We start from the raw sequence: 26,991 nt of genomic DNA on the forward strand, positions 1-26,991 counted from the left end.
ATCTTTGGCTCATCCCTTCAGTGACCTGGGCCTCAGTTTCCCCATCTCTAAAATGAAAGGGTTTGACTAGAGGGCCTGAAGGTTCCTCTCAGCTCTACATCTATGATCCCAGGACCTTCCCTTTCAGTTGAATTTACCAAGCATTTCTGAAGCACTTACTGTTCAAAGCACTGGGAATACAAAGACCAAAAATGAAACAGACCCTGTCCTCAAGGAGCTTACGTCATCCTTTGCCTTTGGAGTACTGATTATACAAATGACAGCAGCTAACATTCCAACTGTCCAGATTTTGAGTTGGAAACAACCTGGCAGGTCATCTAGTCCAACCCTGTCACTTGACAAAGGAAGAAACTGAAGGCCAGAGAGGGGAAGAAACTTGTCCAAGGTCACCCAGGTAATTAGGGGCACCCTTAGAATTAGAACCCAAGAGGGGCATCTAGGTGGCACAGTAGATAGAGCACCGGCCCTGAATTCAGGAGGACCTGAGTTCAAATACGGCCTCAGACCAAACACTTGACACTTACTAGCTGTGTGACCCTGGGCAAGTCATTTAACCCCAATTGCCTTAAAAAAAAAAAGAATTAGAACCCAAGTTCTCAGAGTCCAAATCCAGAGCTATCCCCACTGTACTCCTTTTGTCAAGTACATGATTTAGGTGGTGCCCAGACTTTGGGACTCTCCAGAAAACAGCTGGATGATAAAAATGGAAAAGGGGCTTTTGTGTGGACACAGCCTCCCTCTCTTTATTGGCAAACATCTCTCAAGGTAGACTCACCCCCACTTTGGTCTGGACTTACTCCCTCATCTAGAAAGGGACGTGTCGGATACACTAAGGGTGGGATCCTCTGTGGCCATTTTCTCCCTCAGTCTCCCGGTACTTAGAAGCAGTCAGCACACTAGGACAATCGGAAGGGACTGATTCCCTCTCCCCAGACATGTTGCAAAGATGGTTCATATTTGCCAGTGAATTGGACACCAAACACACTATGGCTTCTGCTTTGGATTGGAACCATTCAGTTCATGCTCAGAGTATTTAAAGTCGATTAAGACTCAAAGAAAGAGGTGAAGTGCAGCTGGGAATGTGGCAGGCTATGAATATTAATGCTGCTTCAAGCTTTTCTCATCTTATACCATCTCCTGGATGTACATACACATACACATATATGCAGAGACACCAACTCCCTTTGTTTAGCGTTCTAACTCCACCCCACTCATTCTCACCTCTATGACTTTGCTCACGTCATGCCCTGTTCACCAACCCTACCCACCTTTTCAAACTGTAAAGATATTCAGCCTGAGCCCTACTTCCTCTAGGAAGCTTTTCTAGATTTGTTCCACATCAATCCATGACTATCGCTTCAGCAAAATATGGTTCAAAAGTTCCAGACTCGAGCTCACACATAGCATAGTGGTCACGTTTTTACTCTGAGGCACTTTGTATTTCTATATTTGCCAATGGGAACAATGAGAATTAGGAGATTCTATTATTTACTGCCTGTGTGACCCTGGACAAGTCACTTGTCCTCACTGGGCCTGTTTCCTGTCTCCTCCAGCTCTAAACCTCTGATCTGATCCAGTTCACAGTGACCATTCTCTGCTCTGACCTCTTACAGTATTTACTAAAAGATAACATAGACTAGGAGATGGGGTGCTGAGCATGCAATCGAGAAACTGGAGTTTAAATCTTACCTCGGGCTCTAGCTCAGTGACCAGGAATGAGTTGTCTGACCTCTGACCTTTCTGTGTCTTAGCTTCTGTTTCTGGAAAATGGGAGAAGAAGGGGCTACGGTGAGGCTCAAATGCATTAATGTCAGCAAAGTGCTTTCTATAACTGAAACACCATCGAAACATCAATTATTACGATTGGTCATGCCAGTCACATCGGCACTTAACCATATACTGTTTTAGAGCATGGTTTAACTGTCTTAGGTGTGAGCTTGAGGGAATACCTGTGGTGGGAACACAGGGACAGCAAAAAGAACTCACAAAGGTGGGGGGGGGGGAGGAAGGATACTTTTTGTCACCAGCCACATCCCCAGGCCTCAGGAGAAGGAATGGAGAATATGGTGGTTTGGGGAGAAGCTTTCCCCCAGCCAGAGTCATTCCTGCAGGTTAGATGGATGAGTTGATTGGTTCTGTCATCACGGCAGCACCACAACACACACCAAAACCTAGAGTTTGATAGAGACGAACAGGGCTCATAAAGGTCCAGGGGCTTTGGTTTCCCAATGTGGATGAATGAATGAATGAATGAATGAATGAATGAATGAATGAATGAATGAATGAATAAACAAAAGAAAAAACACTTAAGTGCTGAGCACCGTGCTAAGAATTGGAGATACAATAGAAAAAACAAGTCTTACCAAGGTGAAGCCCATTCCATCCTGACAGATGGCCCACTCTGTCAGCCCTCCTCTCTCACTTACTTTCAATCTCTCCCTGTCTACCGGCTCATTCCCCATGGCCTACAAATATTCTCTCATCTCTCCCATCCTGAAAAATAAAGCCTCACTTGATCTGTCCATCCCCACTCTCGTCCCTAGGAGTCCCCTTGGACTCCTCACTATCTCTCGCCCTGCCCCTTGCCCATATCCAAGCTGTTGCCAAGACCTGCTTAGCTCACCTCTGTAACATCTCTCAAACATCTCTCATCCTCTCTCCTCTGACACTGCCCCCACCCTGCTGCAGGCCCTCATTACCTCACACCTGGACTATTGCAATGGCTGCTAGGGTTCTGCCTGTCTCACCTGCCTCAAGTCTCTCTCTATTCTACCCACCAAAGTCATTGTCCTAAAACACAGGTCTGATCAGGTCACTCCCCTACTCAATAACCTCCAGAGGCTCCCCATCACCTCCAGAATCAAGTACAAAAAGCCCTCCATAACCTAGCCCCTTCCTACCTTTCCAGTCTCCTTACACTTCACTCCCCAACACAGCCTCTTTGACCCAGGGACACTGGCCTCCTGACTGTTCCACAAACAAGGAACTCCATCCCTCAGCTCTAAACATTCTCTCCAGCTGTCCCCCAGGCCTAGACTCCTCCACTCTGACTACTGACCTCCCTGGCTTCTCATCTTCTAGAACAAGCCTTCTCTAGCCCCTCAGTTCCACCGCCTTCCCTCTGGTAATTATTTCCTATTTATCCTGTCTCTAGCTTGCCATGTATACATTTGGTTGCAAATTGTGCCCCCCTCCCCACTACACTGTAAGCTCTTTTGTATTCCTAGTACTTAGCACAGTGCCTGGAACATAGTAGGTACTTAATAAATGTTTACGAATTGAAACAGCAGAACAGTCTCTGTTCTCCCACAATTATATACTAATTGTGGGAGTCAAGACACAAAAGAAAATTCAGCAGTTGGTAAGCTAGAAAGTCCCAGAAGTCCTAAGGGTTGCAAAGCTAGGCAGATGGCGAGGCCCAAGGGTCCTTAGGTTAATAAACAGGACAAATGGCAGTACTGGGGAGGTCTAGAGGATACAGAGGCAGGGTAGATGGTGAGTCCCGAAGGACCTTAGGAGGCAGTGCCAGGGCAGATGGTAAGACCTGGTAGTCTTCCATTTCACCGGAAGGAATACAGTTGGTGACTCTCCTCTCGTTCAAGCTGCGTGAGCACTCAAGTAGACCAGATGGGGTCTGGGCAGCTTGGAATAAGGAAGAGGAGGAAGAGGCTGAAGAGAGGGGAGGATAAAGGCAGAAGGGATCCTACCTGGCTTGCTCAGATGGGGACTCAAAGACTTAGATCAGAAAATTCCAGAGGCTAAAAGTTCTCTTCTTTCAATCCCACACACAACTCCAACTGACTTCAAAGGCTATTGTGTTGTTGGCTACCAAGGGAATCATAGAAACCCCCTTCCTTTGAAAAATCTTGATGTTCTGAGGGGAGAAATTGCTCAGTGCTAGAGTCTCTGTGGAGCATTGGTTATAGAAAGAAAAAAATAGTAGCTGGGAAGAGAAGAGAAAGTTCAAGAAAAGTCAATAAATTCAGCAAGAACTCCAAAGCTCTTGGTCGATGTGCCTCAGAAACTAGCCATTGATGCAGACAGAAAGATTTTCCAGTACACTATTGGAAACCTGAGTCTGCCATCCAGAAAGGACAAAAACTACACAGGATGAGTTTCACTAGAGCGCTAAACTTCATGGAAGAAATGACTTCTCGAAATCTCCATCTTAGTAAGGCATGTTCCATCCTCTCCACCTGCTTCCTCTGCCTCTCCATAGATCCATGCCTATCGCTTCCTTCACAACCTGATTCAAAGCTTGAAGTGGACCAAAATGAAACGGGCCATTCTCAGAGACAATGAGTGGCCCTTCATTGAGGCCTTCAGGCTAAGGCTTGGTGACCGCTTGCAATGTTTCAAGGAGGATTCTGGTTCGGGTCTGCATTGGCCTGGGTGGTCCCTGAGGTCCCCTGAAACTCTGTGATTCTATGATACAGGAGCAAATGCCCCCCTCACAGGTGCAAATACCTCAATGTAACCTTTGGCAAATCACGTCATGTCTCTGGGTCCCAGCTTCCTCATCTATAAAATGGGAAATTAGACTAGACAGACTCTAAGTTCCCTTCTACCTTGAAATCTATGATCCTAGACCTTCCCTAAGTAACTCAGTTTAACTCTGATCTTACCTTTACTGTTTCCCATGTGCTTAGAGAAGTGGCTAGAGCGCTGGACCTGAGGTCCAAAAGCCCTGGCTTCGAATCCTGCATCAGACACTGACTAGCTACATTAGCCAAGGCAAGTCAGAGGGCTGGAGATTTTGAGTTAGAAGAGACCTTGAGAGTGTCTAGTTCATCCCCCTCATGAGAGAAAACAAGCCCAGTGTGAGGTAAGTGACTTGCCTGAGCCCACACAGGTGGCAGGGCTAGGATTCAAATCTACCTCTCTGATCCTCAGTTCCTCATCTGTAAAATGGGGATAGCTATAACAGGTACATCTCAGGGATGTTGGCAGGCACAACTAAAATGAGAAATAGTGAGTGCTTGGTAAACCTTAAAGGACTACATAAACATGGCCTATTATCAGTCATGTCCTTGATTTAAGGTAAGTCTAATCACACTCAAGCATTTGTGTATTGCTTTCCAAGCCTCCTTGAGTCCTGTGAATTTGCTGGTCTCTGCAGCTATGTTGCTACCTCCTTAGGAGCAGGGGTGATTACTTTTGAAAATCCCCCCACAGTGCACAGTAGAGTGCTGCACACCCAGGAAGGCTGCTGCATCCTCAAGCCTCCCACTTCAATCCTGCAGTCAAAGGCCTTTGGGTGAGTGAGAGCAAAACCCCCAACCCAACCTTTCCATTGCACTCCTGGAAATCTCTTTAGCCAAACGCACTGTTTCCATGGCAGTGACAGATAATTTCAGAGCAAGATGACATCAGGGTAGCAGAGATCCTCTGGGAAGCCAGGACAAAATTCACTGATCTTCCAGATGATTTGTCTAACAGACAGCCAAACTGGAAAGTATCGTGATCTGGGCATAGAGCTTTTATTTCCAGTCTCCCCTGCCCCCCCCCCACTGCTTCTCACATTGCCCAGCCTGGATTTTAAACCACTGACTTAGAGACAAAACTGTCCAGCATAGACCCACAACTCTGTATACACCAATGTCCTCTGCAGTTACTAACCAAGGATGCTGGGACTCTCATCCCCAGAGGCAAAGTTCCAATAACTCATGTGTGAGCTCCTGGGGCCACTATGACGGGAGAGTTTGCTTGACTATATTTCTTCCTCTCCTTCCTTACAGGGTTTAAGACACAAAAGGGAAAGAATTTTATGCAGTAGAATTGTCCAACAGAGCAAATATAATCCTGATACTTTATGTTTTGAAGATCTTAACTATGTCATTCGGCTTTGGCCTTCCCTCCTTCCCCATTTCTACTACCCTAGACCTTTGGTGGCTCACCCCTGGGTTACTGGGCTAGCCTCGGAACCCACTCCCCTGCCCCACTCTCTGTTCTCTCTCTGCTCCAAGGCTGCCAGAGGAATCTCCCTAAAATGCTGCCTTCATCATATTCCTCTCCCTGCTCAGGAGCCTGCTGAGGCCCTGAACATATACCCCAAAGGACTTTAAGACATAAAGCAAGCTCCACTCACCCCAAAGTATTCATAGCGGCCACTTTATGTGGGAGCAAGGAGACATAAAATGGCTGCCCATTGATTCGACAAAGACTGAAAAAAAGGTGAGACATAAATGTAATGGGCTACTATGAATGATGAATATAAGGAATTCAGAGAAACAGAGGAAGAACTAGATGGACTGATGTAGAAAAATAAGCAAGAACAGAAGAATGATATAACTGAATGCAAAGCTCACTAAAAGGAAGCCAAACACTGAATAACAAACACAGATGACTCCTCCAACCAGAGAAGAGTGCATGTGGGTGTGTGTGCATGTGTGCATTGTGGACTTGTGTGTGAGGGGGTCTGTACTGTATGTGCAAGTGTGTATACATGTGTGTGCATGTGCCTGTGTTTGGACACTCATGTGTGCCAGGGCTGTGTGTTGGGGGGGTGCATTTGTGTTCAGATGCGTGGGGTGGGGTATGTGTATCAGGGCAGGTTACAAAGACGGAATGTTGTGGACATTGATCATTGCGGCTTTGTGATCTTGGCCAAGTCCCTTGCTCTATTCCGGGGCTCAGCTCTTCCCTCTCTAATTCAAGGAGCTTTCTCTAGATGTCCTCCAGGTTAAACTCTAGCTTTAGCATCCTTCAGTTCTATGATCCTCAGTGACAAGCACGTGGCATTGCTGGTTAGGACCACAGATTACTAAGGCCAATGTCACGAATCTCCATATAGCTACTGGGCTTTGTGGCTGAGTCATTTCAGACTCTTGATGACCCCATTTGGGGTTTTATTGGCCATTTCCTTCTCTAGATCATTTTACAGATGAGGAAACTGAGGCAAACAGGGTGAAGTGATTTGCCCAGAGTCACACAGCTAGTAAGTGTCAGGAAAGGTTTTTTTTTAATTTTTTAAGAATCTCTTTATAAAAGGAAGTTATCTGGCAAATGATAATATTTGTTTTAGAGCTCAGATTTCCCCAAAATAATCAATATATGCTTTAATTCTGTGAGCCTGACAAATTCCTATTTGCAAGGAGAAGTGTGCGCGCGTGCACATAAGTGTTTGCGCAGAGGGTGACAAGATGTCCTATTTCCAAATGTCAAAAGGTCTCAGGTTCCTAAAGCTCACAGATGATCTGAGCTTTGGGAACAGGGTCTCACTAAAAGCACTGAAATGACCAGCCCTCCTTGTATGTCTTCTTTTCTTCTGTTGTTTTTTTTTTCTTTTTTTTGGAGGGGAAGGGAAAGGAGGGGATACTGAGCTACCTCAGGGTCCATGTCTTTTCAATAATAAAAATTATCAAGTGCTTCAAGTTTTGTAGTGTTTTCTGAGCATTATCTCATCTCAGCTTCACAGCAAGCCTTTGAGTTAGGTACTATCATCATTACCAGTTCCATTTTATAGCTGAGAAAACTGAGGTTCAGAGAAATGATGTGATTTGTGCCAGGTGACAAAGCTAATGAGGAGCAGAAGCAGGACCAAAAGCCAGCTCTTCTCCTCCCCAGCACACTCCTCTGTTTATCCCTCCAGCATGTTTCCACAATCTGGACCTCAGCTTCTCAAACTGCTCAATTCACTTCGGGCGCACTTTGAACCGTCAGACGCACACCAATTCCCATCGGTAGCCCTTCACTCCCTGCCCTAGGTCTTAACACTAGAGTCAAGCCTTTGGCTTCATTTGGGGGTTCATTTGGTATTTCATCTCGAGGATTCTCATGCATTAGGAGAGCCTTTGCATTGAGTCCCTGGGCAGCTGACTGATGACTGAAAGCCAGATACATTAGATCCATTCAAAGCCCTGCTGGGAATCATCTACACCAAACAAACAGAGCTTCAAATGCTTTGCCTTCTTTCTGAATCACATAGAGAAGGAATTGAGAGGCAGGAGTCCTGGGTCTTTGGCAGGCCATTTCACTCTTGGGTCCAAAGTCTAGCTTGATACATTTCACAATTCTTCACAACCAAGGGTTGGCCCTGGTCTATTTGTCTCACACGTTTCTGTGCAACTCAGCTTCCATGTCCTGAAACCTACTGTGTGCAAAGTAGAGCATGAGATTCCAAGATCACAGAGATGAATTTAATAAACACCATTTTGCAGCTATCATTTCCATTCAGCATCTCAGTTCTTACAGCCTAAGTATCCAAAGAGGTTTTCCTTTTCAGTAATCTGACAGCTCCAGTCTGCAAAAGCTAAATAAGAGAGACCTGAAATCTGCAGAGAAATCAAAGGATAGCAAATAAACCCCAGTGAATTAGATACGGTACAGAGAAGAACAGATTTAGCGGGAATGGGTAAACCAGGGGGTGGCTGTTTGTTACCATGAGAACCAGCTTTGCCCTGGGTTCCTTGAGCACCTCACTTTCAAAGGGTGTGTTCTATTGTATGGAGTCAGAGAAAGGATGGGCCCCCCTCCCAGCCAGACAGCTTATTATTGACTATAAATGGGACCCAAGCATTCAGGTGTGCCCCCTTTTCAACCTTTCCAAAAGAGGCAGGGTGAGGCAGAAGAAAGATGTCTGGCTCTGGAGTCCAGGTGCAGATGAAATGCTGCTACTTACTCCGGAGTGAACGAGGCTGAAGCCGTCAATCCCTTTGGCCTCAGCCTCATCATCTGTAAGATGAGGGGCTGCATCCACTGGACCACTGCAGTCCCTTCCCACTACAAATCAATGGCCTCATCCCTCACAGTCAGGCAATTTCGGGCTTTGGGAATCTCTCTATTTGGTTTCCTCCTTCTCCCTCAATTCTGAAGACAGCACCCATTTTCCAGAACAGCCTCTGCGTTGATCTTTACTGCATCTTGCCCTCAGGACTGCACTTGCTTTCACGAGCCATTGCAGAGAATGCAATCCTGAGAGACCAGAATTTTGGGGGTTCTTCTACCGCATCCCTAGCATGCAGCATGGTGCTAGGCACACAATCAAAGCTAGCTGAACTGAATTGAATGGAGCCCTGCTGCTCCTCATTTCTGTCAGCCCTGAATACCGAGCTGCATTATCATTAGAGCAGATAGTTCAAAGGATTACCGTTCACACATTGGCACTTTAAGGGAATAGACATACTTATGCAAATTTAGGTGTCACGTTCATGCAAAACAAGAAACAAGTGTGACTCCCCAGAGTTACACAGTGATTGGTCTTTCTACTAGCACGGAACACAGTCTACAACTAAGTAGGCAGGTCTTAGGGAGTTCCCCAAGGCAGAAGTGGGGGAAGCGATTTGCCCCCCAGGATCATACAACAAGTGAGTATCACAGAGGCTATCTTCTGAGCTCCAGAGTGACCACAATATCCACTAGACCACATCACTTCTCTCTCCCCAGAATATTAGCAGGAAGAGAACACAGCAGCCTGCCTACCATTTCTCGAAATCCACTTTGAAGTTGGCCAGCTCTTGTCTTAGGAGAGCTAATGGATGGGGACCGTGTCTGCATAGTGAAAGGGAGAAATGAGGCAATTAGTGACAGTGCCAGCAAAAACCCCACTGTCTCCCAATTACCTGCAGAGTTCATGGCAAAGAGGTTTGGGGCCTGAATTACCGTGGGTAATTTCTGCCTTTCTCTTCTTCCTTTAGTGTGGCAAATAATTAGGGTTCATTAATTCCACACCTAAAAAGCCAGCAAGTTAATGTTCAATTGAGGGGTCCTGCTCTTCCTTGGGCGCCGAGAACAGTCCACCTGTTCCAGCTTTGCTACAAATAGCATTCAAGTAAAACTAGGTCAGCCTGGCAGCAGGCTTGTTCCTTTGTTTGGACTATTTTTCAGTTGCCTTCTTTGTAAGTCATTTTCTATATAATGCAGTCCTCTTCCATGATTCCCTCCCTCCCCTTGTCAGAACCCCCCCCCCCAGCAGAAGCACATTGCCAATAGCGACTTATTATAAGCAGATTTGCAATGTGTACATTATGAGGCACTTAAACCCCTTTAGGCCCTTCATTCTCCTCCCAGCTAACTGGAGGCTTTCAGGCCATTTGAGTCTTCGGCTCCTGAGCGTTCAGGATTCTGCCCGCTGCCTGTTCGACTAGACAGAGCCTTCTGTTTGCCTTATGCCAATCCAAATGTCCACAGCCACTCCATTCGATAGTCTAGCCATGAATGAGAGACAAGTTGTGTAAATGGCACGGGTATTTGCAAATGGAAGAACAAAATTGACAAGACATCCTGGGCAAATATCACTGATTAGTGATTGGCTGGAATGAAATGACTCGGTGGCATAATATGCCATCCATGGCTCCCAGAATTAAGAGATGATGTTGTCACCTTAACATTAGAGGTGGGGCTGGGGGAGGGAGGCCTCTAAGGTTTCCAAACAGCTGCTTGGGCACCTTTGGTCCTTTCACGGAGGAATTGTGAAGCCTCTTACAATCGCTGGCTTCCTCCCAAGTATGGTTCAGGTGACACCTTCTACATGAAGCCTTCCCTGTTGCTTCCCTCCCCTGACCAAGTTATCAGTACTGTCTCCTCTTTTCAAGCGCTCTGTATGCAATGTACTTTTAGTGACTTGTAAAAACTTGCCCACGTTGATTTGTCTCCATCGTTGTGGCCCCAGCCTACGGGACAATAAGCTCTTTTCTTTCCTCCTGGGCTGCCCAGTGCCTAAAGATCTGTGAAATGGACCTGCAGTCATGATGAAGCACATTTTCAGATAATTGGTTCCTATCGCGGGTATTTGGAGGCATTTAAAAAACATCTCAAATGTAATTCCTGTTGACGATGAGAGGAAAAGTGATTCAATGCTTTTGAAGAGGAAACACCACATGTAACCACAGAAAGAAGAAGCGACATCAGACGTGAATAAAGACCCAGAGGAAGTCGCAGGTACCTGGAGATGGGAAAAAACGATTTTTCTCTTTCAAAGGTGGAACAAACAGAAAGAGACTCTGTGATTGAAATAGGCAGTGAGGTTCAGAAGATGGGCAAGAGCAAAGGCAGAGTAAATAGAAAGGAGGGGCAAAACACTACCCAATGGACTGGCAGCTGAAAGGAGATGGAGCCCTGGGAACAAAGGAGCAGAGCAAACCACTACAATAGAGCATAGTCAAAGGAGCAGGATGGTACAGTGGGGAGAGCCCAGGCCTGTCACTAGCCAGGAGAGCGGCCCTAGTGAAGTCCACCCAACTCAATTAAATTCAACAAGAAATTCAGGAGTGGCCGCTGTGTGCCAGGCTCTGTGCTGGGAACAGGGTATGCAAAGACAAAAAGGACACCCATCCTGGAAAGCGGGGTGGAAGGCTTCCAGGGAAGAACTGTCACATGGACCCTGATAAGGAAAAACAAAACATAGGCCAAGTAAGAAGAAAGTGAGTTCAAGGGAAAACACAAAGAGGGAGGCTGGGCTCCAGGGCTGTGCTGGGAAAGAGGCCAGGTATTCTAAATAGGTGAGGAAGGACAACATTCCAGGCATGGCAAACAGCCCTCATAAAGGCAGGGGGCAATGGGAGAGCATGCCAAGGTCAGGGAACAAGTAAGCCAGCTTGACTGGAACACAGAGTAGTGAGGGGGAGTAACAGGGAGTCAATTTGGAAAGATAGGCTAGCACTAGATTGGGAAGCTGACAAGTTTGTAATCTATCCTAAAGCCAATGGGGAGCCATTGACACTTCTTGAGCAGGAGAGTGGTCCCAGGTAAAACCTGGGTTTTACGATTATTTTGGTGATGCACGGACACTAAATTTGGGAGAGGGGAGACTGGAAGCAACAGGGAAAGCACTTTGGAGGTTTCCTCTCACTGGGCCTCAGTGTCCTCCTCTGAAGAATGAGGGGGTAGATTTGAGGGTTTCCAGGGCCCTTAACAGCTCTGACACTCTCTGGCTCCCAGACATTCTCCTTATAAGAATGAAAATGTCTGTCCCTTACAAAAAGCCCCAGGATTGTAACAGAATGGAAAATAGTGCCATGAACAGCACCTTTCATTGGGTTTCAGTTTTGTGTCATTTTTCTAATGTGCTTTGGTCATTGGCTCATCTATTTCTCCAGGTCAACCAAGCTGGCCCACAAATCTGTCCCCATACACAACATTCCATCTCCTGCCTTCATGCCTTTGCCCATGTCAGGAATGCCCTCCCTCCTCACCTCCACCTGATACAGTCAGTCCCCTGCTTGCTCAAAGCATGACTCAGGATGTCACCTCCAACAGGAAATACTTCCTGCCCCTCCTCGTTGTTCCTACTCTCTCCCTCCTCCCTGAGCTTATTTTGTATTTACTTACATGCACAGAATGCACTGTATCCCCCTCCCCACAGGAGAATGGTAAGTACTTTGAGGACAGGGGCTATTTTTGTCTTTCTCTCGCCAGTATCTGGCAAGGGGCCTGGCACACGGTAGGCACTTCATGAACATTTGTTTCACTGTTGACCTACAAAGACAACATACTTTGATTCCTTAAATACCATACAAGGATTCTCCAGTTGCTCATGGTTTGAAGATGCTTACGTGAGCCTTAGTCAAATATCTGCCCACTGACATCCAAATGGAAACACAAACAGGTCCTCATTCCATTTCTATCCAGATGCTTAGCATGAAGACACAGCCTTAAACAAGTTCTCTGATGGCTATGGAACATTAAGGGCCTAATATGCCACCCACCCCACCCCCAACCCAGGCAGCAGCTCAAGCTAAGGACACCAAGTCTCGAGGCTCATATCCCAACCCACCAGTGGATGTTGGGGCTCATTGACAGACGGAGACACTTTCCCCAGGGATGCAGATCCCAAGCCACCCAGGCCTGTCTATCCGTGGCCATCCAGAATTGCACTATAGGGACACCCAGCATGATGAAGGTCCTTCCTCCAACATCCTGAGGCTCCCACAAAGCATAGGAGCCATCCATGGGTTATAATCAGTTCATCATGACTCTCGTCACACAACCAGCCCATCTACTTTTTCAATCAGTCCTTATTTGCAATCTATTGCTTATGCCTATACAGAGAGAGCAAGAGAGAGAGAGCGAGAGAGAGAGAGAGAGAGAGAGAGAGAGAGAGAGAGAGCAAGAGAGAGAGCGAGAGAGAGCGAGAGTTCACTTTAAGGGTAAGGGTCAGAAATTTTCCTTAATATAACTCTGTGAAGGACAGAGTTTAAGTGTCATGATTCCCATATTAAAAATGAGGAAACTGAGGTCCAGAAAGCTGAAGTACCCCCAGCCTCTGCCAGGTGCTAGGAAAACAAAGCCCCCAAATCCCAAACAGGGGTGGGGGTGGGGGTGGGGGTGGAAATACAACATGTACAATGATAAGGAAAGGAAAATAAATAGAAAATAATACTAAATCACTTCCATGTGTGGAGAGCCTTAACAACAGGGAAATTTATAGGAGGTGACACCTGAAAGAGGCTAGGAATTATATGAGCTAGAGGTGAGGAAGGAGTGCCTTCCAGGCCTTGCTGACAGCCTAAACAAAGGCCTGAAGGTAGGAGAAGCTGTTTACAGGAAACAGAGAGTAGATGGGTCTAAGTGAGTGAAGGGAGAAGGGAAGTAGTATGAAACAACTGGAAAGGTTGGGGGGAATCAAACCATGGAGGGCTTTCAGGGCCAGGAAGGATGAGGCTTGGGTCTTTTATCCCAGGGACAGTAGGTACCAAATGAAGATTTATGAGGAGGGGAATGATGTCTTCAAAAGTACTTTTATTTTTTATTTATTTTCTTCTGAATGACCTACATGTTCAGTCAAAGCATTTACTAAGCATCTACTGTGTACCAGATGCTGTGCTAAATATTGGGGATACAAAGAAAGGAAAAAGACAATCCCCGCTCTCGAAGAACTTATCGTCTAATGGAGGTGACAACTTGCATGAAGAAAAATACCGGTCAACAAGAGAACTGGTTAGAATCACCAACTCAAAGACTGCTGAGTGGAAAGACACCTCCGAGATCATGTCATTCAACCTGGTCATTTTACAAAGAAGGAAACTGAGGCCCAGTGAAGGGACATGCTGCACAGGGGCAAAACCGGGCCTGATTATTCAGTGATCTTTTCCTCCAAGCTGTTGGGGACTGAGAGGGATGGGTTTTCAGCTTGCTATATTCACCTAAGGACTATGTGGGCCTGAGGGGCTCTAGTAAGTAGGTAGGAAGCTTGTTCAAACCAGGGGCTAGAAAGTCTCTGTAATGACAGTCTCCTAGAAGGGAAAGTGAGCAAGACACTGAAAATGTGTTTTAATATGAAGCAGAATGAAAGCCCACAACTGGATGTGGCCATATTTTCCCCTCGTGTGTAGCCATGGTACATTATTCATGCTAAATGACCTCACTTCATGTGATGACAGAAGCTCCTCCGGGGCAGTGAGCACAGCCTAAATGCTCTCCTGTCACATGGGCCCAGCCTGCTCGTTAGGCCATTGCCCAGGCCTGGCACTCCCTGGTGGTAATAAGCAAGAAATGAGTCTCTGCTAACTGCAGTGATCCCTGAATGGCCAAGTCTTCATGTATTTAGCCTTGCCTGGCCCATGCACAGGTTCCCTGGTTACCTGCTGGAATCTGCAACCTTGAGACTCTGGCTGCTTTGCTCTGGCCTCCAAAGTCAGCCCCACCTGGATGGCCTCTTCTGCTCCTTCCAGGGTGGCCCTGCAGGGTCAGATGCCTGAACCTCAGCAATTCAATCCAAAAAGCACTTGCTACATGCCTGGGACAGTGCTAGGCACTGGGGATCCAAAAGTCAAAGGAAAAAAGGGTCCCTACCTTTGAAGAGCTCATATTCTCCTGATAGGGAATAAGTACCCACAGCTAGAAATAGCCAAAAAGAAAGGCATGAAGGGAAACACATTAAAAAAAAAAAAAACCAGGGCAGTGAGGTGACGCAGTGGATAGAGCACCAGCCCTGAAGTCAGGAGGACCTGAGTTCAAATCCGGCCTCAGACCAAACACTTGACACTTACTAGCTGTATGACCCTGGGCAAGTCACTTAATCTCAATTGCCTAAAATAAATAAATAAATAAATGACTGAACACCAAACAGAAATTTTGAAAATCAAATAAGAGAGAAAGCTGAAAGCAAAAATACCAATGAATTGATAAATAAAAATAGAAAAAATTTAAAACCATAAAACAAATAAACAATTATCCAATCTGATTTTGAAAAAGAGAGAGGAAAACCAAAACAGCCAGTATTAAAAAATGAAAAGGAATTTACGTAGTCAAGGAAATTATCAGAAATTATTTTGCCCAATTATATGGCAACAAAATGGATAACTTGAATAAACAGATTAATATTTAGTAAAACATGGAATATTATATTAGCAGAAAACATAGAGAATTTAAATAATCCAATTTCAGAAAAACATAGTTAGCAGTTAGATGCTTTTTTCACTCATTCATGCTAGGAATGTTAGTAATAGCAATAAGACAAGAAAAAAAACTGAGGAAACAAGCATAGGCAAAGAAGAAACAAAATTATCACATTTTGCAAATGATATGATAATTGATTTAGTGAATCCCAAAGATTCAACTAAAAGGAATTGAAATAATAACTTTGGCAAAGTAGCAGACCATAAAATAAACACACATAATTCATTAGTTTTCCTGAATACTACTAACAAAACCCAGCAGGAAAATACAGAAAGAGAAATTCCATTAAAATAACTACAGATTACATGAAATATGTGGGAATATACAGACACTATGAACATAGCTACAAAAATACTCTTCACAGAAATGCAAAAAGACCAAAATAACTAGAAAAATAGTGATTGTGCATGGTTGTTAGAGAAAATGTAATAAAAATGCGACCACTATCTAAATTAATTTACCAATTACTGTCACATCAAACTACCAAGGATTATTTTCTAGCTAGAAAATAAATAATAACTAAATTCATCTGGAGGAACAGAAGATCAAGAATCTCAAGAGAAAATGTACAGGTTAAAAGAAAAGATAGGTCAGTCAACGAAATACATAACAACTACTGGGGTAAGGGCTTACTATTTGGCAAAAACCATTGGGAAAATTAGAAAGCAAGTTGGTAGATATTGGTTATTAGAAAAGGAAATACCATTTGTAACTATGGATTATGTAAGAATGCATGTCCCAACAGGAGATAAAGAGTATCATAAAACATAAAATGAACAATTACATTATACAAAATTTAAAAGTTTTTGTACAAACTAAACCAATGTAGTTAAAGTTAGAAGGGACATAGTGAACTGGGGGAAAAAAAAAAACCTTTGCAGCAAATTCCTCTGATACATTTCGAAAATATATAAGGAACTGATTCAAATTTATAAGAATAAGAACCATTCCTTATTAGATAAATGGTCAAAGGATACATTCAGGTAATTTGCAAAGGATAAATTCAAGCTAGCAATAGCTACATGAAAAGTGTTCTAAGTAACTTAATAATTCGAGAGGAACAAATAAAACAACTCTGAGGCACTACCTCACAACCATCAGATTGGCACAGAAGGCAAAAAAAGGAAAATGGTAACTTCTGGTGAGACAGAGTCAAACTAAGCTGTGAATGGGCCCAACCCTTCTGGAAAGCACAGTGGCACCACTACTTGGTCTATACCCCCAAAATCATCCAAAAAAGAAAGAAAAGATCTGAGGTTTTTGTTTTATTTTTTCATGGGGGGAGGGGCAAGTAACAGAGAGGAAGCCAGTGATATCGCACAAAAATGAAGACAAGAAAGGTCATTCAAGCACTTTTCCATTCAAAGAAGGAAGTTCAGAAGGAAATACAGATGAGTAGGCATAGGGAAAGATGGACGCTAGAAGCTTTTGATCAGAAAGAAGGATTTTGGAGTTTATGACTTTGGAAGTGGAATGTTGGCAGGTGACGGAAAGCTTAAGGATTTAACCATTTCTGTGGGTAGCTGAGGTAGAGTAGAAGAGATCAAGGAAACTGAGCAGAGTAAGGAACTAGGAGTTGGAGCATTTTTGAGGGAATATCAAGGTGCACGTTGAAGACTCCTAGGAAGAAGGCAGGAGCTGGGGTTGAGCAGGGGTGTACTAGCCAATTGTTCAATTTCAGTGTGAGCATGTACACCTCATAGACTGGCAAACACTATAAATTGGGGCTTCATTTATTGCTGTGATCGTCTAGACCAGGAGTCGGCAAACTACAGCCTGTAGGCCCACTGCCAAATGTAAAAACCATTCTTAGCGTGCAAGCCATACCAAAAAAAAGAGAAAAAGGCAGTGGGCCAGATATGTCCCTGAGGCCATAGTCTGCCAACCGCTGGTATGGACTTAAGAAAATGTTGGAAAAGGAAAGGAACAAGCATTGTGCTAAGCCCTGTACAAATACTTATTCCATTTGAGCTCCACAACAACCCTGGGAGCTTGGTGCTATTATCCCCATTTTACAGATGAGGAAACTGAGAGCAAAAGAAGTTAAATGACTTGCCCAGGGTCACCCAGCTACCGAGTGTCTGAGGCTGAATTTGGACTCAAGTCTTCCTGACTCCACACCCAACACTGTATCCACTATGCTACCTAGCTGCCACTGGTAAAAATATTAATAATGAAGATTAATGTAATTGTTCATTTTATGTTTTATGATACTCTTTATCTCCTGCCATACGGTTTTTTTTTGGGGGGGGTAGTTGTTGAACATTTACCAGCACACCACTGGGGTAGGCAAAAAGAGAGTGATTCAGGCACTGAACCCACAGAAACAAGAGAAAAAAGAGTCAGCATGGGGATTGGGCAATAAATTTGGATAGAGTGAACTTCAAAGGAGGAGAAGTGGCTAAGGTGGTAGAGGGGACATGAGCATCCAAAGATGTGGCGAAATGAAAAACAACGAGGTTGAAGGGACTTTTTCTCTACAGTTTGGGGGGGGGGTTCAGTATCACTGGGACAATGTCAACCATTGAGAAATGAGTCCAATATCAGTGGATGGGAAGAGGACCACAGAGAGATGCAGGCAGTTACATGGTTCAAGGCTGTCCCTCTGGGCCTGATCTCATAGAAGGCAGTTTTGTTGTGACCTCTGAGGAAGAAGTATATAACGGGGAGTCTGGGAGGCCAGTCACAAAGCAGGAGGTGGTGCTAGGAGGTGGACCTGATGCTGTAGGTAGCATTGGGTCAATAGGCCCACCATAATTAGGAAATGGAAAATTACGGCTTTGAAAATGTCATTATGAAAAAAAGAAAAGAAAATATCATATTAGGGTAGACTGTATAAATGGGATTTCTGAGGAATTGACTCTAATGCTAATTCACCACCCAGGGCTGTTAGATGGACAAGTAAAGGGGCATTCAGAAGGGAGAGCTGTGATGCCAAGCCACTAAATGACTCTGTGAACAACGACCTTGAAATGGTTGGCATCATGTCTCTAAGCCTGAAGGAGTGTGGAAACAAAGGCCCTGCTGAGGGGCTATTAAATACAGGCCATAGATGGGCCAGGTGTTAATACGGCAATGCAAAAGACAAGGTCCCATCATCTTTGTGAGAAGATATAGGGAAGACGTGCCTTTGTAGGGATGGCATTCCGCCCAACTCCAAAGGTTCCTGCAGTGGGAAAGCTGTTGTTGACAGAGCCCAGCAGGCCACAGGCTCAGCTCTAGGGATTCTCCTGAAGGTTTTAGAGACCAAGCATTGAGATGGAAGCAACGTTTGCAAAGTTCTGTCACTACGTACCACATTGCCCATCTTTGCCACAACATCCCCCAGCTCCTACTGAGGAAGATTCAAATTGGTTTCTTCCTGAAATCTAGGTACACATCTACAACCATCTTCCCCATTCCAACTCTACCCCAAGCCACCCTTCCTCCAAGCTCCCCCAGCTCTGTCCAAGGTGGCTTCAGTCTTCCAGGCACCCAGGTTCCCATCCCCACCTCCCCCGACATCTTTTCCCACACTGTCCAGAGCCAATCAGCTGAAGTCCTATCAATGCCACCCCCACAACATCTCTCTTATTTCCCCCTTTCTGTTCCCTCACTCAGTCACCCCCTTAGTTCATGCCTCATCACCTCTCACCTGCACTACTGCAAAATCCTCCCAACTGACCTCTTTCCCTCCAATGTCTCCCTCCTCTGATCTATTCTCCATTCAAGTGCCAAAGTCATCTTCCTAAGGCACAGATTTGTCTATGTCATGGCTCTGTTAGAAACCTTCTCTTAGCTCCCTAGGATAAAATACAAATTCCTCAGCCTGACGTTTAAGACCCTCCACAATCCAGCTCCAATCTACCATTCCTGAAATATTTCCTGTTATTACGTTTCACACAATCTACATTCTGCCCATACTGGACTATTAGCTATGTATTAGAGGCAGCTAGGTGGCACAGTGTAGAGCGCTTAATCCTAGAGTCAGGGAGACCTGAGCTAAATCTAGTCTTTAACACTAACTGTGAGATCCTGGGCAAGTCATTTAACCTCTGTCTGCCTCAGTTTCCTCAACTATAAAATGGGGCCTAAGGCTGTTGTGAGGATTAAATGAGATATTTGTAAAAAGCACTTAGCATAGAGCCTGGCACATACAGTAGGCACTTTATAAATGCTTGTTTGCACTCTCCCCTTCCCCATTCCCACAACATAATATCTCAATAGGAGTAAACATAAAATCTTTCATTTGGGCTCAAAAACTCAATCTTACAAGTACAAGATGGTTAGACAAGAGTTTGTACAAACGAATGCTGGGGATTTTAGAGAACGTGAGTGGGACGTGGCAGCCAGAAAGCAAAGATGATCTTGAGTTGCATTGAGAGATGCAGAGTCTGGGAAGAAGGACACGGCAGTCCCACCATATTGTGCCCCTGTCAGACCACAGAAGCAGTATTGTCCCAAGTTGTAGGCACCATCGTTTAGGAAGAACACTGATAAACCTGAAGTTCTCCCTGACACCCCAAATTGTTTGGTGTTCTCTTTTCTCTCATATTACGTTGTATTTTCTTATGTGGGTACACACCGGAACCCTAAGTAGAATGTAAGCTCCTTGAGGGCTGGCACACATTAGGCACTTAATAAATTCTTATTGAATTGAATGATCGAATAATATTATTTCAAATCAACCAGGGTACTCCAAATGCCCACCCCAAGCCACCCACAGATTTGTTTCATAATCTGGAAAAATCAAACAAGGATTGATTGGCAGGGGATCCTTTCTGCAAGTAGAATAAAGCTTCTCCTTCCAAGGACACTACTGGACTTCCTCTAATTACCTGGCCGGACAAAGCACCTTAAAAACGCAAAGACTGAGAATCCTGATGGTAGGGATTGGTCTTGGTCTTCCCAGCTAATCTAACAATCGGGTCCACTCTTATAGAACCATGCAGGCTTGGCCAGCCCTAATGAAGTCATGTCTTGATGCCAGAGGCCAAGTCTGTATTACCCTTTAAATACCAAAGGGGAGACTCACAAATGGGCAGAGCCCTTGGGCCACCTGCTTTAGCTCCATGCTCCATCTGAATTAATTTGAACTGGTGGGAGAAGAGATTGATTTGTGCCCTGGAAAACAACATCGAAGGAAGCCCTGGGCAGAGAAGAGAGGTGGCAGAAATATTCATTTTCACATTTCAGAACATTTCCAAGAACCTGAAATTTTCCAAATAGTGGTTTCTAACAATGTTTGTGGGCCTTGAAAACTTCCTCAGTAACAGCTCTCGATCTCTTTTGAGTAATGTTTTACTCTGACCTTCTGTTCCGTCAAATAGGCTGCCCCAGGTGTGGTAATTATCCATTTACAGCAAGAATAAGCCTTTGGCCATTTTTATTTTAATTTAATAATTTTTCCTATCATTTAAACAGCTATAACATTTTAAAGAATCATAGGACTGAGAATTGGAAGGAACCTCAGACATCAACACAGTCCAACGTGCCCTGCAGCACAGCAATTGCTTTTACATCACTTAACAGATGGCCTTCTAGCCTTTACTTGAACACACCCAGTACCATGGCACTCACTACTTCCAGAAGCAGCCCATTTGGTGGCTTTTTCTTTGTTTGTTTAGGACAAACTGAAGGGAGTGGCTGCCCATTTCCAAGGCTCAAATCCAGTCCTCAGTTTGACATTCAAGACCCCTCTACACAATGATCTAATCTTATGTGTCACTTCTAACCCCAGGTCTGCTCCCCTCCTCACTGTGCTCTCTATCCAGGCCGTGTGCTCCCTCCCATCCATATGGCTTAACTCACATGGCTACATTGTGCTGGAATCACAGAATCACCGAGTCAGAAGGGACGAAACATACTTGGATAGGAATACTTCCTACAACATCCACAGCTAGCACTGATCAACCGGCCTTTGCTTGAGGATCTCCAATGAGAAGAATCCCACTACCTCCATTTGGAATCGTTGGGAATTATTAGGAAGCTTTCCTTTCCCTCACTGCTCCCTATTTACCCTCTGCAGCCACACTGAACAAATCTAACCCTAAAAGACGACCCTTCCAACACCTGGAGGCAGTTCTGTGAAGCCTTCTCCAGGTTAAATATCACTAGGGATCCTTGCATGGTGTGGTCTCCAGGGTCTTGACTACTGGGGTCACCTTCCTTTGGATGTTTCCCAGCTTGTCAATGTCCACGCTCGAATGTGTCAGCCAGAACTGAACACGGCATTCCAGATATGGTCTGATCAGGGCACAGGACAGCAAGACTTACTTTCTTTCTTTCCTTCTTTAGCTATTCATTTAATATTTTAAGGTTACATTAACTAGCAGTTGCAATCCCTCTTACACTTTTTTGCTTAGCTATTTGGGAGGAAATGTACTTTGTGGGTGGTTTGTTATTAAATTATCTATTATCTTCTGTATTGAAACAAAATTTATCAGAAAACCTATCATTTGAAATGAGGGGCAAAAAAGAGAAAAAGGAGCCAAAGATGCAAAGACCTGGTAGGTATAAAATAATGATCCCCTTCAGTCACCCAACCTTTTCTTCAAAAACACAGGCATCAAAAAAAAAAAAAATTAAAACAAAACAAAACAAATTTAAAAAAACCACACAGGTATCTAGTATGTCATTTTCCCTTCCAATGAGTTAAGGCAACCCAGCCATATATTATCACTGGCTCCTGATTCTGGTAACTAACTTGGAATAAATGACTGGCTAAGAAAGACAAACTCGAAAAAAATAATTGCCTGCCTCCTCCGAACCTTTCTCCTCTTTCCCTTTGATCCCTCTTTACTGCTGTTCCTGCCCTTTCAGAAAATGTCTGCACATACGGGCCAGTCCTGTTTGTCTTTACACTCCCAGTATCCTCCCCTATCCATATGGATCAATTCCTTGGTAATGGGGTCTTCCTTCTGCTCAAACCCCAAGGTCTTGTAGGGGTTATAAGTCCCAGAATCTGTGGCTCTGAGAGCTTTGGCTTCTTCCTTCTTTATGGAAAGATGCTGTTTTTCTTGCAGGTGCCACTTTTCAGCATTTGCCCATTTTCCCTCAGTCTCTGGTCAGGTTGCAGTTGGCTCTCTGAGAAGTACATGTTCTCTGCATCCTCTTCCAGAGAGTGACTCCACGCTCCGTCTTTTGCTTTCTTTCTTGACTACACCGTCCAATGTGTTCGATGGCTGGAAGCACTTGGAAACACTTTATTTTCTCATCCCAGGTTCCCAGAAGGGCAAATTCTGTCACTTGTCCACTAACCTTCCTGGGCACATCTTGGGAAAAGAAGTTATAAGGAACAAACCTAAGAATGTGCTTGTCTCCTGTCTTGTGATTTGTGATTTCTATCTCACTAGACTGATCTACCCCCAGTTTTCCTACGATAATATTGTTTACTGTAGTGACAGCCTTTTTCCAGCTGTAGTCATGACCACTGGCATGGAAGATCCAGTGAACAGGACCACTGGGTGTGATGGTAAGACATTGGCCATGGAACTTCCTGGTAATTTTGATTTCCTGGTATAATGTCCAACCATTTCTGGAACCAGCATGGTGTGCTACGGCAGGACGATGGTGGCTCACCTGCCATGTGGTCCAGCTCAAAGGTCTCCCCAAGGAGTGGCTTAAAGGACTTGTTAGTACAGAAGGCAGTAGAGGTGTAGGAGGACATGACTAAAGCTGCCATGTAGCACAGCTGTTCAAGGCAGTTCTATGATATTGCAGATCTTTGGTGAGGCATTGGAGCATGGACAAAGGCTCACTGAAGTTCACCAGCAATGGGATTCTGGAGAGCTCCTCCCCAATGTGGTTCTTGATGACAGTCCATAAGTTAAGGCTATAGTTTGGCTTCTGTGGAATCTGAGCTCTTTTGGCCTTTTGGGGGGTTTTCAGCTGAGGCTTGGATTGGCCACTGAGTCTGCTGTCCTGGCCGGCTCCACTCATCTCAGTCCCTGTGCATTTGTGGCCCAGGTCCTCGGGCACTTGACTGACCTCAGGAAGAGTGCTAGTTTCCTGTTCGTCCTCATCCCTCAGAGCTCCTTTGCCAAAACAGTTCTCGTCTTTATCTACCACCATCACCGTGGCTCTTTGCAAGGATCCTCCCAGGTGATTATGCTGCTTCCCCAAGCTGTTCTAAGGTCTCCTCCAGTTGAACCTGCCTTTCTTTTTCATGCTGCAGAGACTTCTGCAATTTCTTGCTCTGTGTCTCAGACAACTTTATAAAATCTTTACGGGCATTAGTAATTGCACTGGATGTGATTTTGAGGAGTGTGGCCTCTTTGGTGATCTGCTCCATCTTTGCATGGCTCTCCTGAGGGCACTGTGCAGCACTGAGCCCTGGGAAGCCACCAAGTTAGTGGATGTGGTCACATCCTCTACTTTTTGAGTGAGGATATGGAGGACACTATTCAACTCCATCTCGCCTGCCTGGCAGAAGGAAGTGGAGGCTTGCTCTTCTGAATCATCAGAATCAATGGCCATCTTACATCCTTGGCCTTGGCCAGCTCCAAGGCATTAATCCAATCCTGCCTCTCAGTTTCTGAGCTGGCCTTGAACCACCATTAGAAATAACAAAGTTGTAAGAGTCCTCACCAGTTATGGTGGCAGAAGCCATGTTGATGGCACATCTCAGCCCTTATAGCAATAATAGCTTAGCAATCCGTGGCTCAGCATGAACTGCTGGGACTGGTAGCTCTTTAAGCAATTATTGAACTTCCTACAGGGAGTCTGGGTCATATCCCAACTGGAACTTGGGGTGCAGCTGAAGCCTGGATCTGGAGCTCAGAAGCCAGACTTGAGGTCATGGTTGGGCTCAGAGTCAGAGCTGAAGTGGGTGTTTGGGGTGGGCTATGGTGTAGAAATGGCGCTGGGAGCTGGTTTGTAATCTGGGCAGGGACCAGGCTTATAGTTGGGTCGGGGGTAAGGCCCTGCCTGGAATAGAAGTGGCCTGGCCTGGATTTGAGATTGGAGCAGGATCAAGAGAAGAAAACTGGCCTGCTACCTGGGCTGCAGGGGCCTGGTTTGGGCTCTGGACAGGGCCAAGGGTTATGGCCTGACCTAGAATTGGGGCAGAGACAGAACCTACTGAAGGCATAGGAGCCTACATTGGACTCTGGGCTTGGGCAGGGTCCAAGGCTGGGGCTGGGGCTGGGTCTGAGGCCTAAAGAGGCAGCTATTTGACCTATCAATCCTGCCCGCAACCCAATCCCAAAGGCCCTACATATAATATTTGCCCTCCTTCGCTGGGCCCCCTGAGCAGCAATGCCCCTGTGGGCAGGCCCCATGTCACCTCAACCTCTACCACTTGGGCCTGCTGATCTGCTGTCGGGAGGTTGAAGCTATGCTGAAGCAGCAGCCATGACCACCACTCTGGCAGAGCTGGGCCACACATCCCTACTGGCTCCTGCTCCTGTACTCATGGCCTTGGCAGCTCTCAAGGCCTGGCATCCTCGCACCTCTTGCTCCCGGACTGCCACTGTGGATGCTGCTGAGGCCAACACCTCCGCTTGGGCTTTCCCATGGGCCACCCTGAGTTCTGCTCTCTCTCCCTCATTCTCACTCCAGGGGCCGCTGCCTCTGAAGCCTCGGCTCTGGCCTCCACTTCCGCCTCGGCTGCCCTCAGGTCAGCTCCTGCTTCCACTCCTGCTGCTGCTGGAGCCTCCTCTCCGCTCACTTCGGGCTCCCTGCCATCTCACTCCCCATCCTCTGTGGCATCCTCTGGTACTTCGGTCTTTACCTTCTTGGGTTCCTGTTGTACCTTCTCCATGGTCTCCGTGGCCACCTCTCCAGCCCTGCTGGCAGAAGTGAGCACCTAAGAGAGTGGAAGTGCTCCTGTCCCACCCATCACCCTGGGGCTTCCCAGGGCTTTCTCCAGGGTTCAGCAGTCCCTTCATCCTCCCTCAGTACTCAGGCAGCTAAGTGGTACAATGCAGAGGCTGTTAGGGCTGGAGTCAGGAAGGCCTAAATTCACATCCTCCCTTGGACCCTTACTACTTATGTAACCTTGGGAAGTCACTTAATCTCTGCCTCAGTTTCCCTGATAGCACCAACCTCACAGGGCAAAAGAGATAAAATAGGCTTTGCAAACCTAAATAAATGCTAGCTATTATTGGAAGGGCTGCCTATATCCTACCTCATAGAAGATAGGGCATTAGACTGCCCTGGAGCACTGAAAGGTTGTGATTTACCCACAGTTACACAGCCAGTATGTGTCAGAGGTGGGACTTGAAGACTTGTCATACTGATTTTAAGGCCACTTATACCTAGCTGTCTCTCCAACTGTCTACATCTGAGGGAGAGTTATCTTCATCTTTGAGCCAGAATCCATCAAGGAAAAACCCAGTGGGTGAAGAATGCCTATCTAGTTGGTCCCTGAAAGGCAACTGTCATGGACAGATGCTGCATATGAGCCCAGAATGGAAGAAACCTTCGTTCACTGACGCTACTTTTCCCATGTTTTTGACATCTGTCATTTTCCTATAATGTTATGTGGTTCAGTTAAAGGTGATCCAACAAGCAACAAAATGACATGTTGGGAATGAGGCTTATGACCAAAGAGAACCCACACAAAAGGAGGCTTCTTAATGGCTGTGCAGTGGAAAGAACATGAACTCTAGAGCCAGAGGAAGGTGGTCAAAATCTGTGTGACGTTGGGCAAGTCACTTCTCCTTCCAGGGCCTCAGTTTCCATCTCTTTGGGGGTTGGACTAGATGGCCTCTGAGGATCCTAAGATATTATCAGTGAAATGGAGGCAGAGAAAAGGAGGCAACCCAGTAGTTACATAGCAAGAATGGGGACTTTCCCAGGCCTAGCCATCTAGCACTGTCTGTCCAAACTGTACACACCATATCATGTTCCACGCCCTGTGGTCCTTTAACGTAGAAGCTGCAAAGTCCTGTGTAATCCTGACTGTGGTTCCATGCTATTTAAATTGTTTCTTTCTGGCTGCTTGCAGCACCTTCTCTTTCATCTGGTAATTTTGGAATTTTGCTATTATATTTCTTCGCGTTGTCAATTTGGGATCTCTTTCAGGTGGTGAGCATTGTATTCTTTCTATGGTTATTTTATCTTCTGGTTCTAGGACTTCTGGGCAGTTTTCCTTTATGATTTCCCAAAAGATACTGTCCAGGCTCTTTTTTCCATCATGATTTTCAGGTAGTCCAATAATTTTTAAATTGTCTCTCCTGAATCGATTTTCCAGGTCGGTTGTTTTACCGATAAGGTATTTTACGTTTTCATCTATTTTTTCATTTTTTTGTTTCTGTTTGACTGATTCTTGCTCTCTCATAGAGACATTAGTTTCCATTTGTCCAATTCTAGTTTTTAACAGATTGTTCTCTTCTGTTAGTTTTTGTGCTTCCTTCTTCAAGTGGCCAATTGTGTTTTTTAGGGACTTGTTTTCTTCAGTGTATTTTTTTTCCAATTGGCCAATTGCATTTTTGAAGGACTCTTCTACCTCTCTCATTTGACTATTAAAATCCTTCTTGAGCTCTTCTAAGAAGGCTTTTTGGGCTTCAGACCAGTTCATATTCCCTTTTGTTGTTGCAGATGTGGGTTTGTTGACAATGTTGTCCTCTTCAGAACTTCTGTCTTGATCTTCACTCTTCTCATCATATGAATCTATGGTACGTTTCTTTTTACTCATGGTGTTTCTTTATTCCCTGGCCTTTGAAGAGATTG

The 26,991-nt window shown here is 45.3% G+C and overlaps 1 long non-coding RNA gene and 1 pseudogene across 1 annotated transcript in view; both read right to left on the reverse strand.

Annotated features, from left to right (window-relative positions):
- Positions 1-1,682: 1,682 nt before the first annotated feature.
- The window catches only part of LOC144455028 (uncharacterized), a 150,006-nt gene continuing 124,697 nt past the window's right edge, over positions 1,683-26,991 (reverse strand). The window contains exon 4 of the long non-coding RNA XR_013483659.1: positions 1,683-1,760. This is a non-coding gene — a long non-coding RNA (uncharacterized LOC144455028). The remainder of the gene's footprint in view (positions 1,761-26,991) is intronic.
- Positions 22,134-24,048, reverse strand: LOC110192354 (oxysterol-binding protein 1 pseudogene; annotated as a pseudogene).

Source organism: Phascolarctos cinereus, unplaced genomic scaffold (genome assembly GCF_003287225.1).
Source record: "Phascolarctos cinereus isolate Bilbo 61053 unplaced genomic scaffold, phaCin_HiC Scaffold_8;HRSCAF=390, whole genome shotgun sequence".
Lineage (NCBI taxonomy): Eukaryota > Metazoa > Chordata > Mammalia > Diprotodontia > Phascolarctidae > Phascolarctos > Phascolarctos cinereus.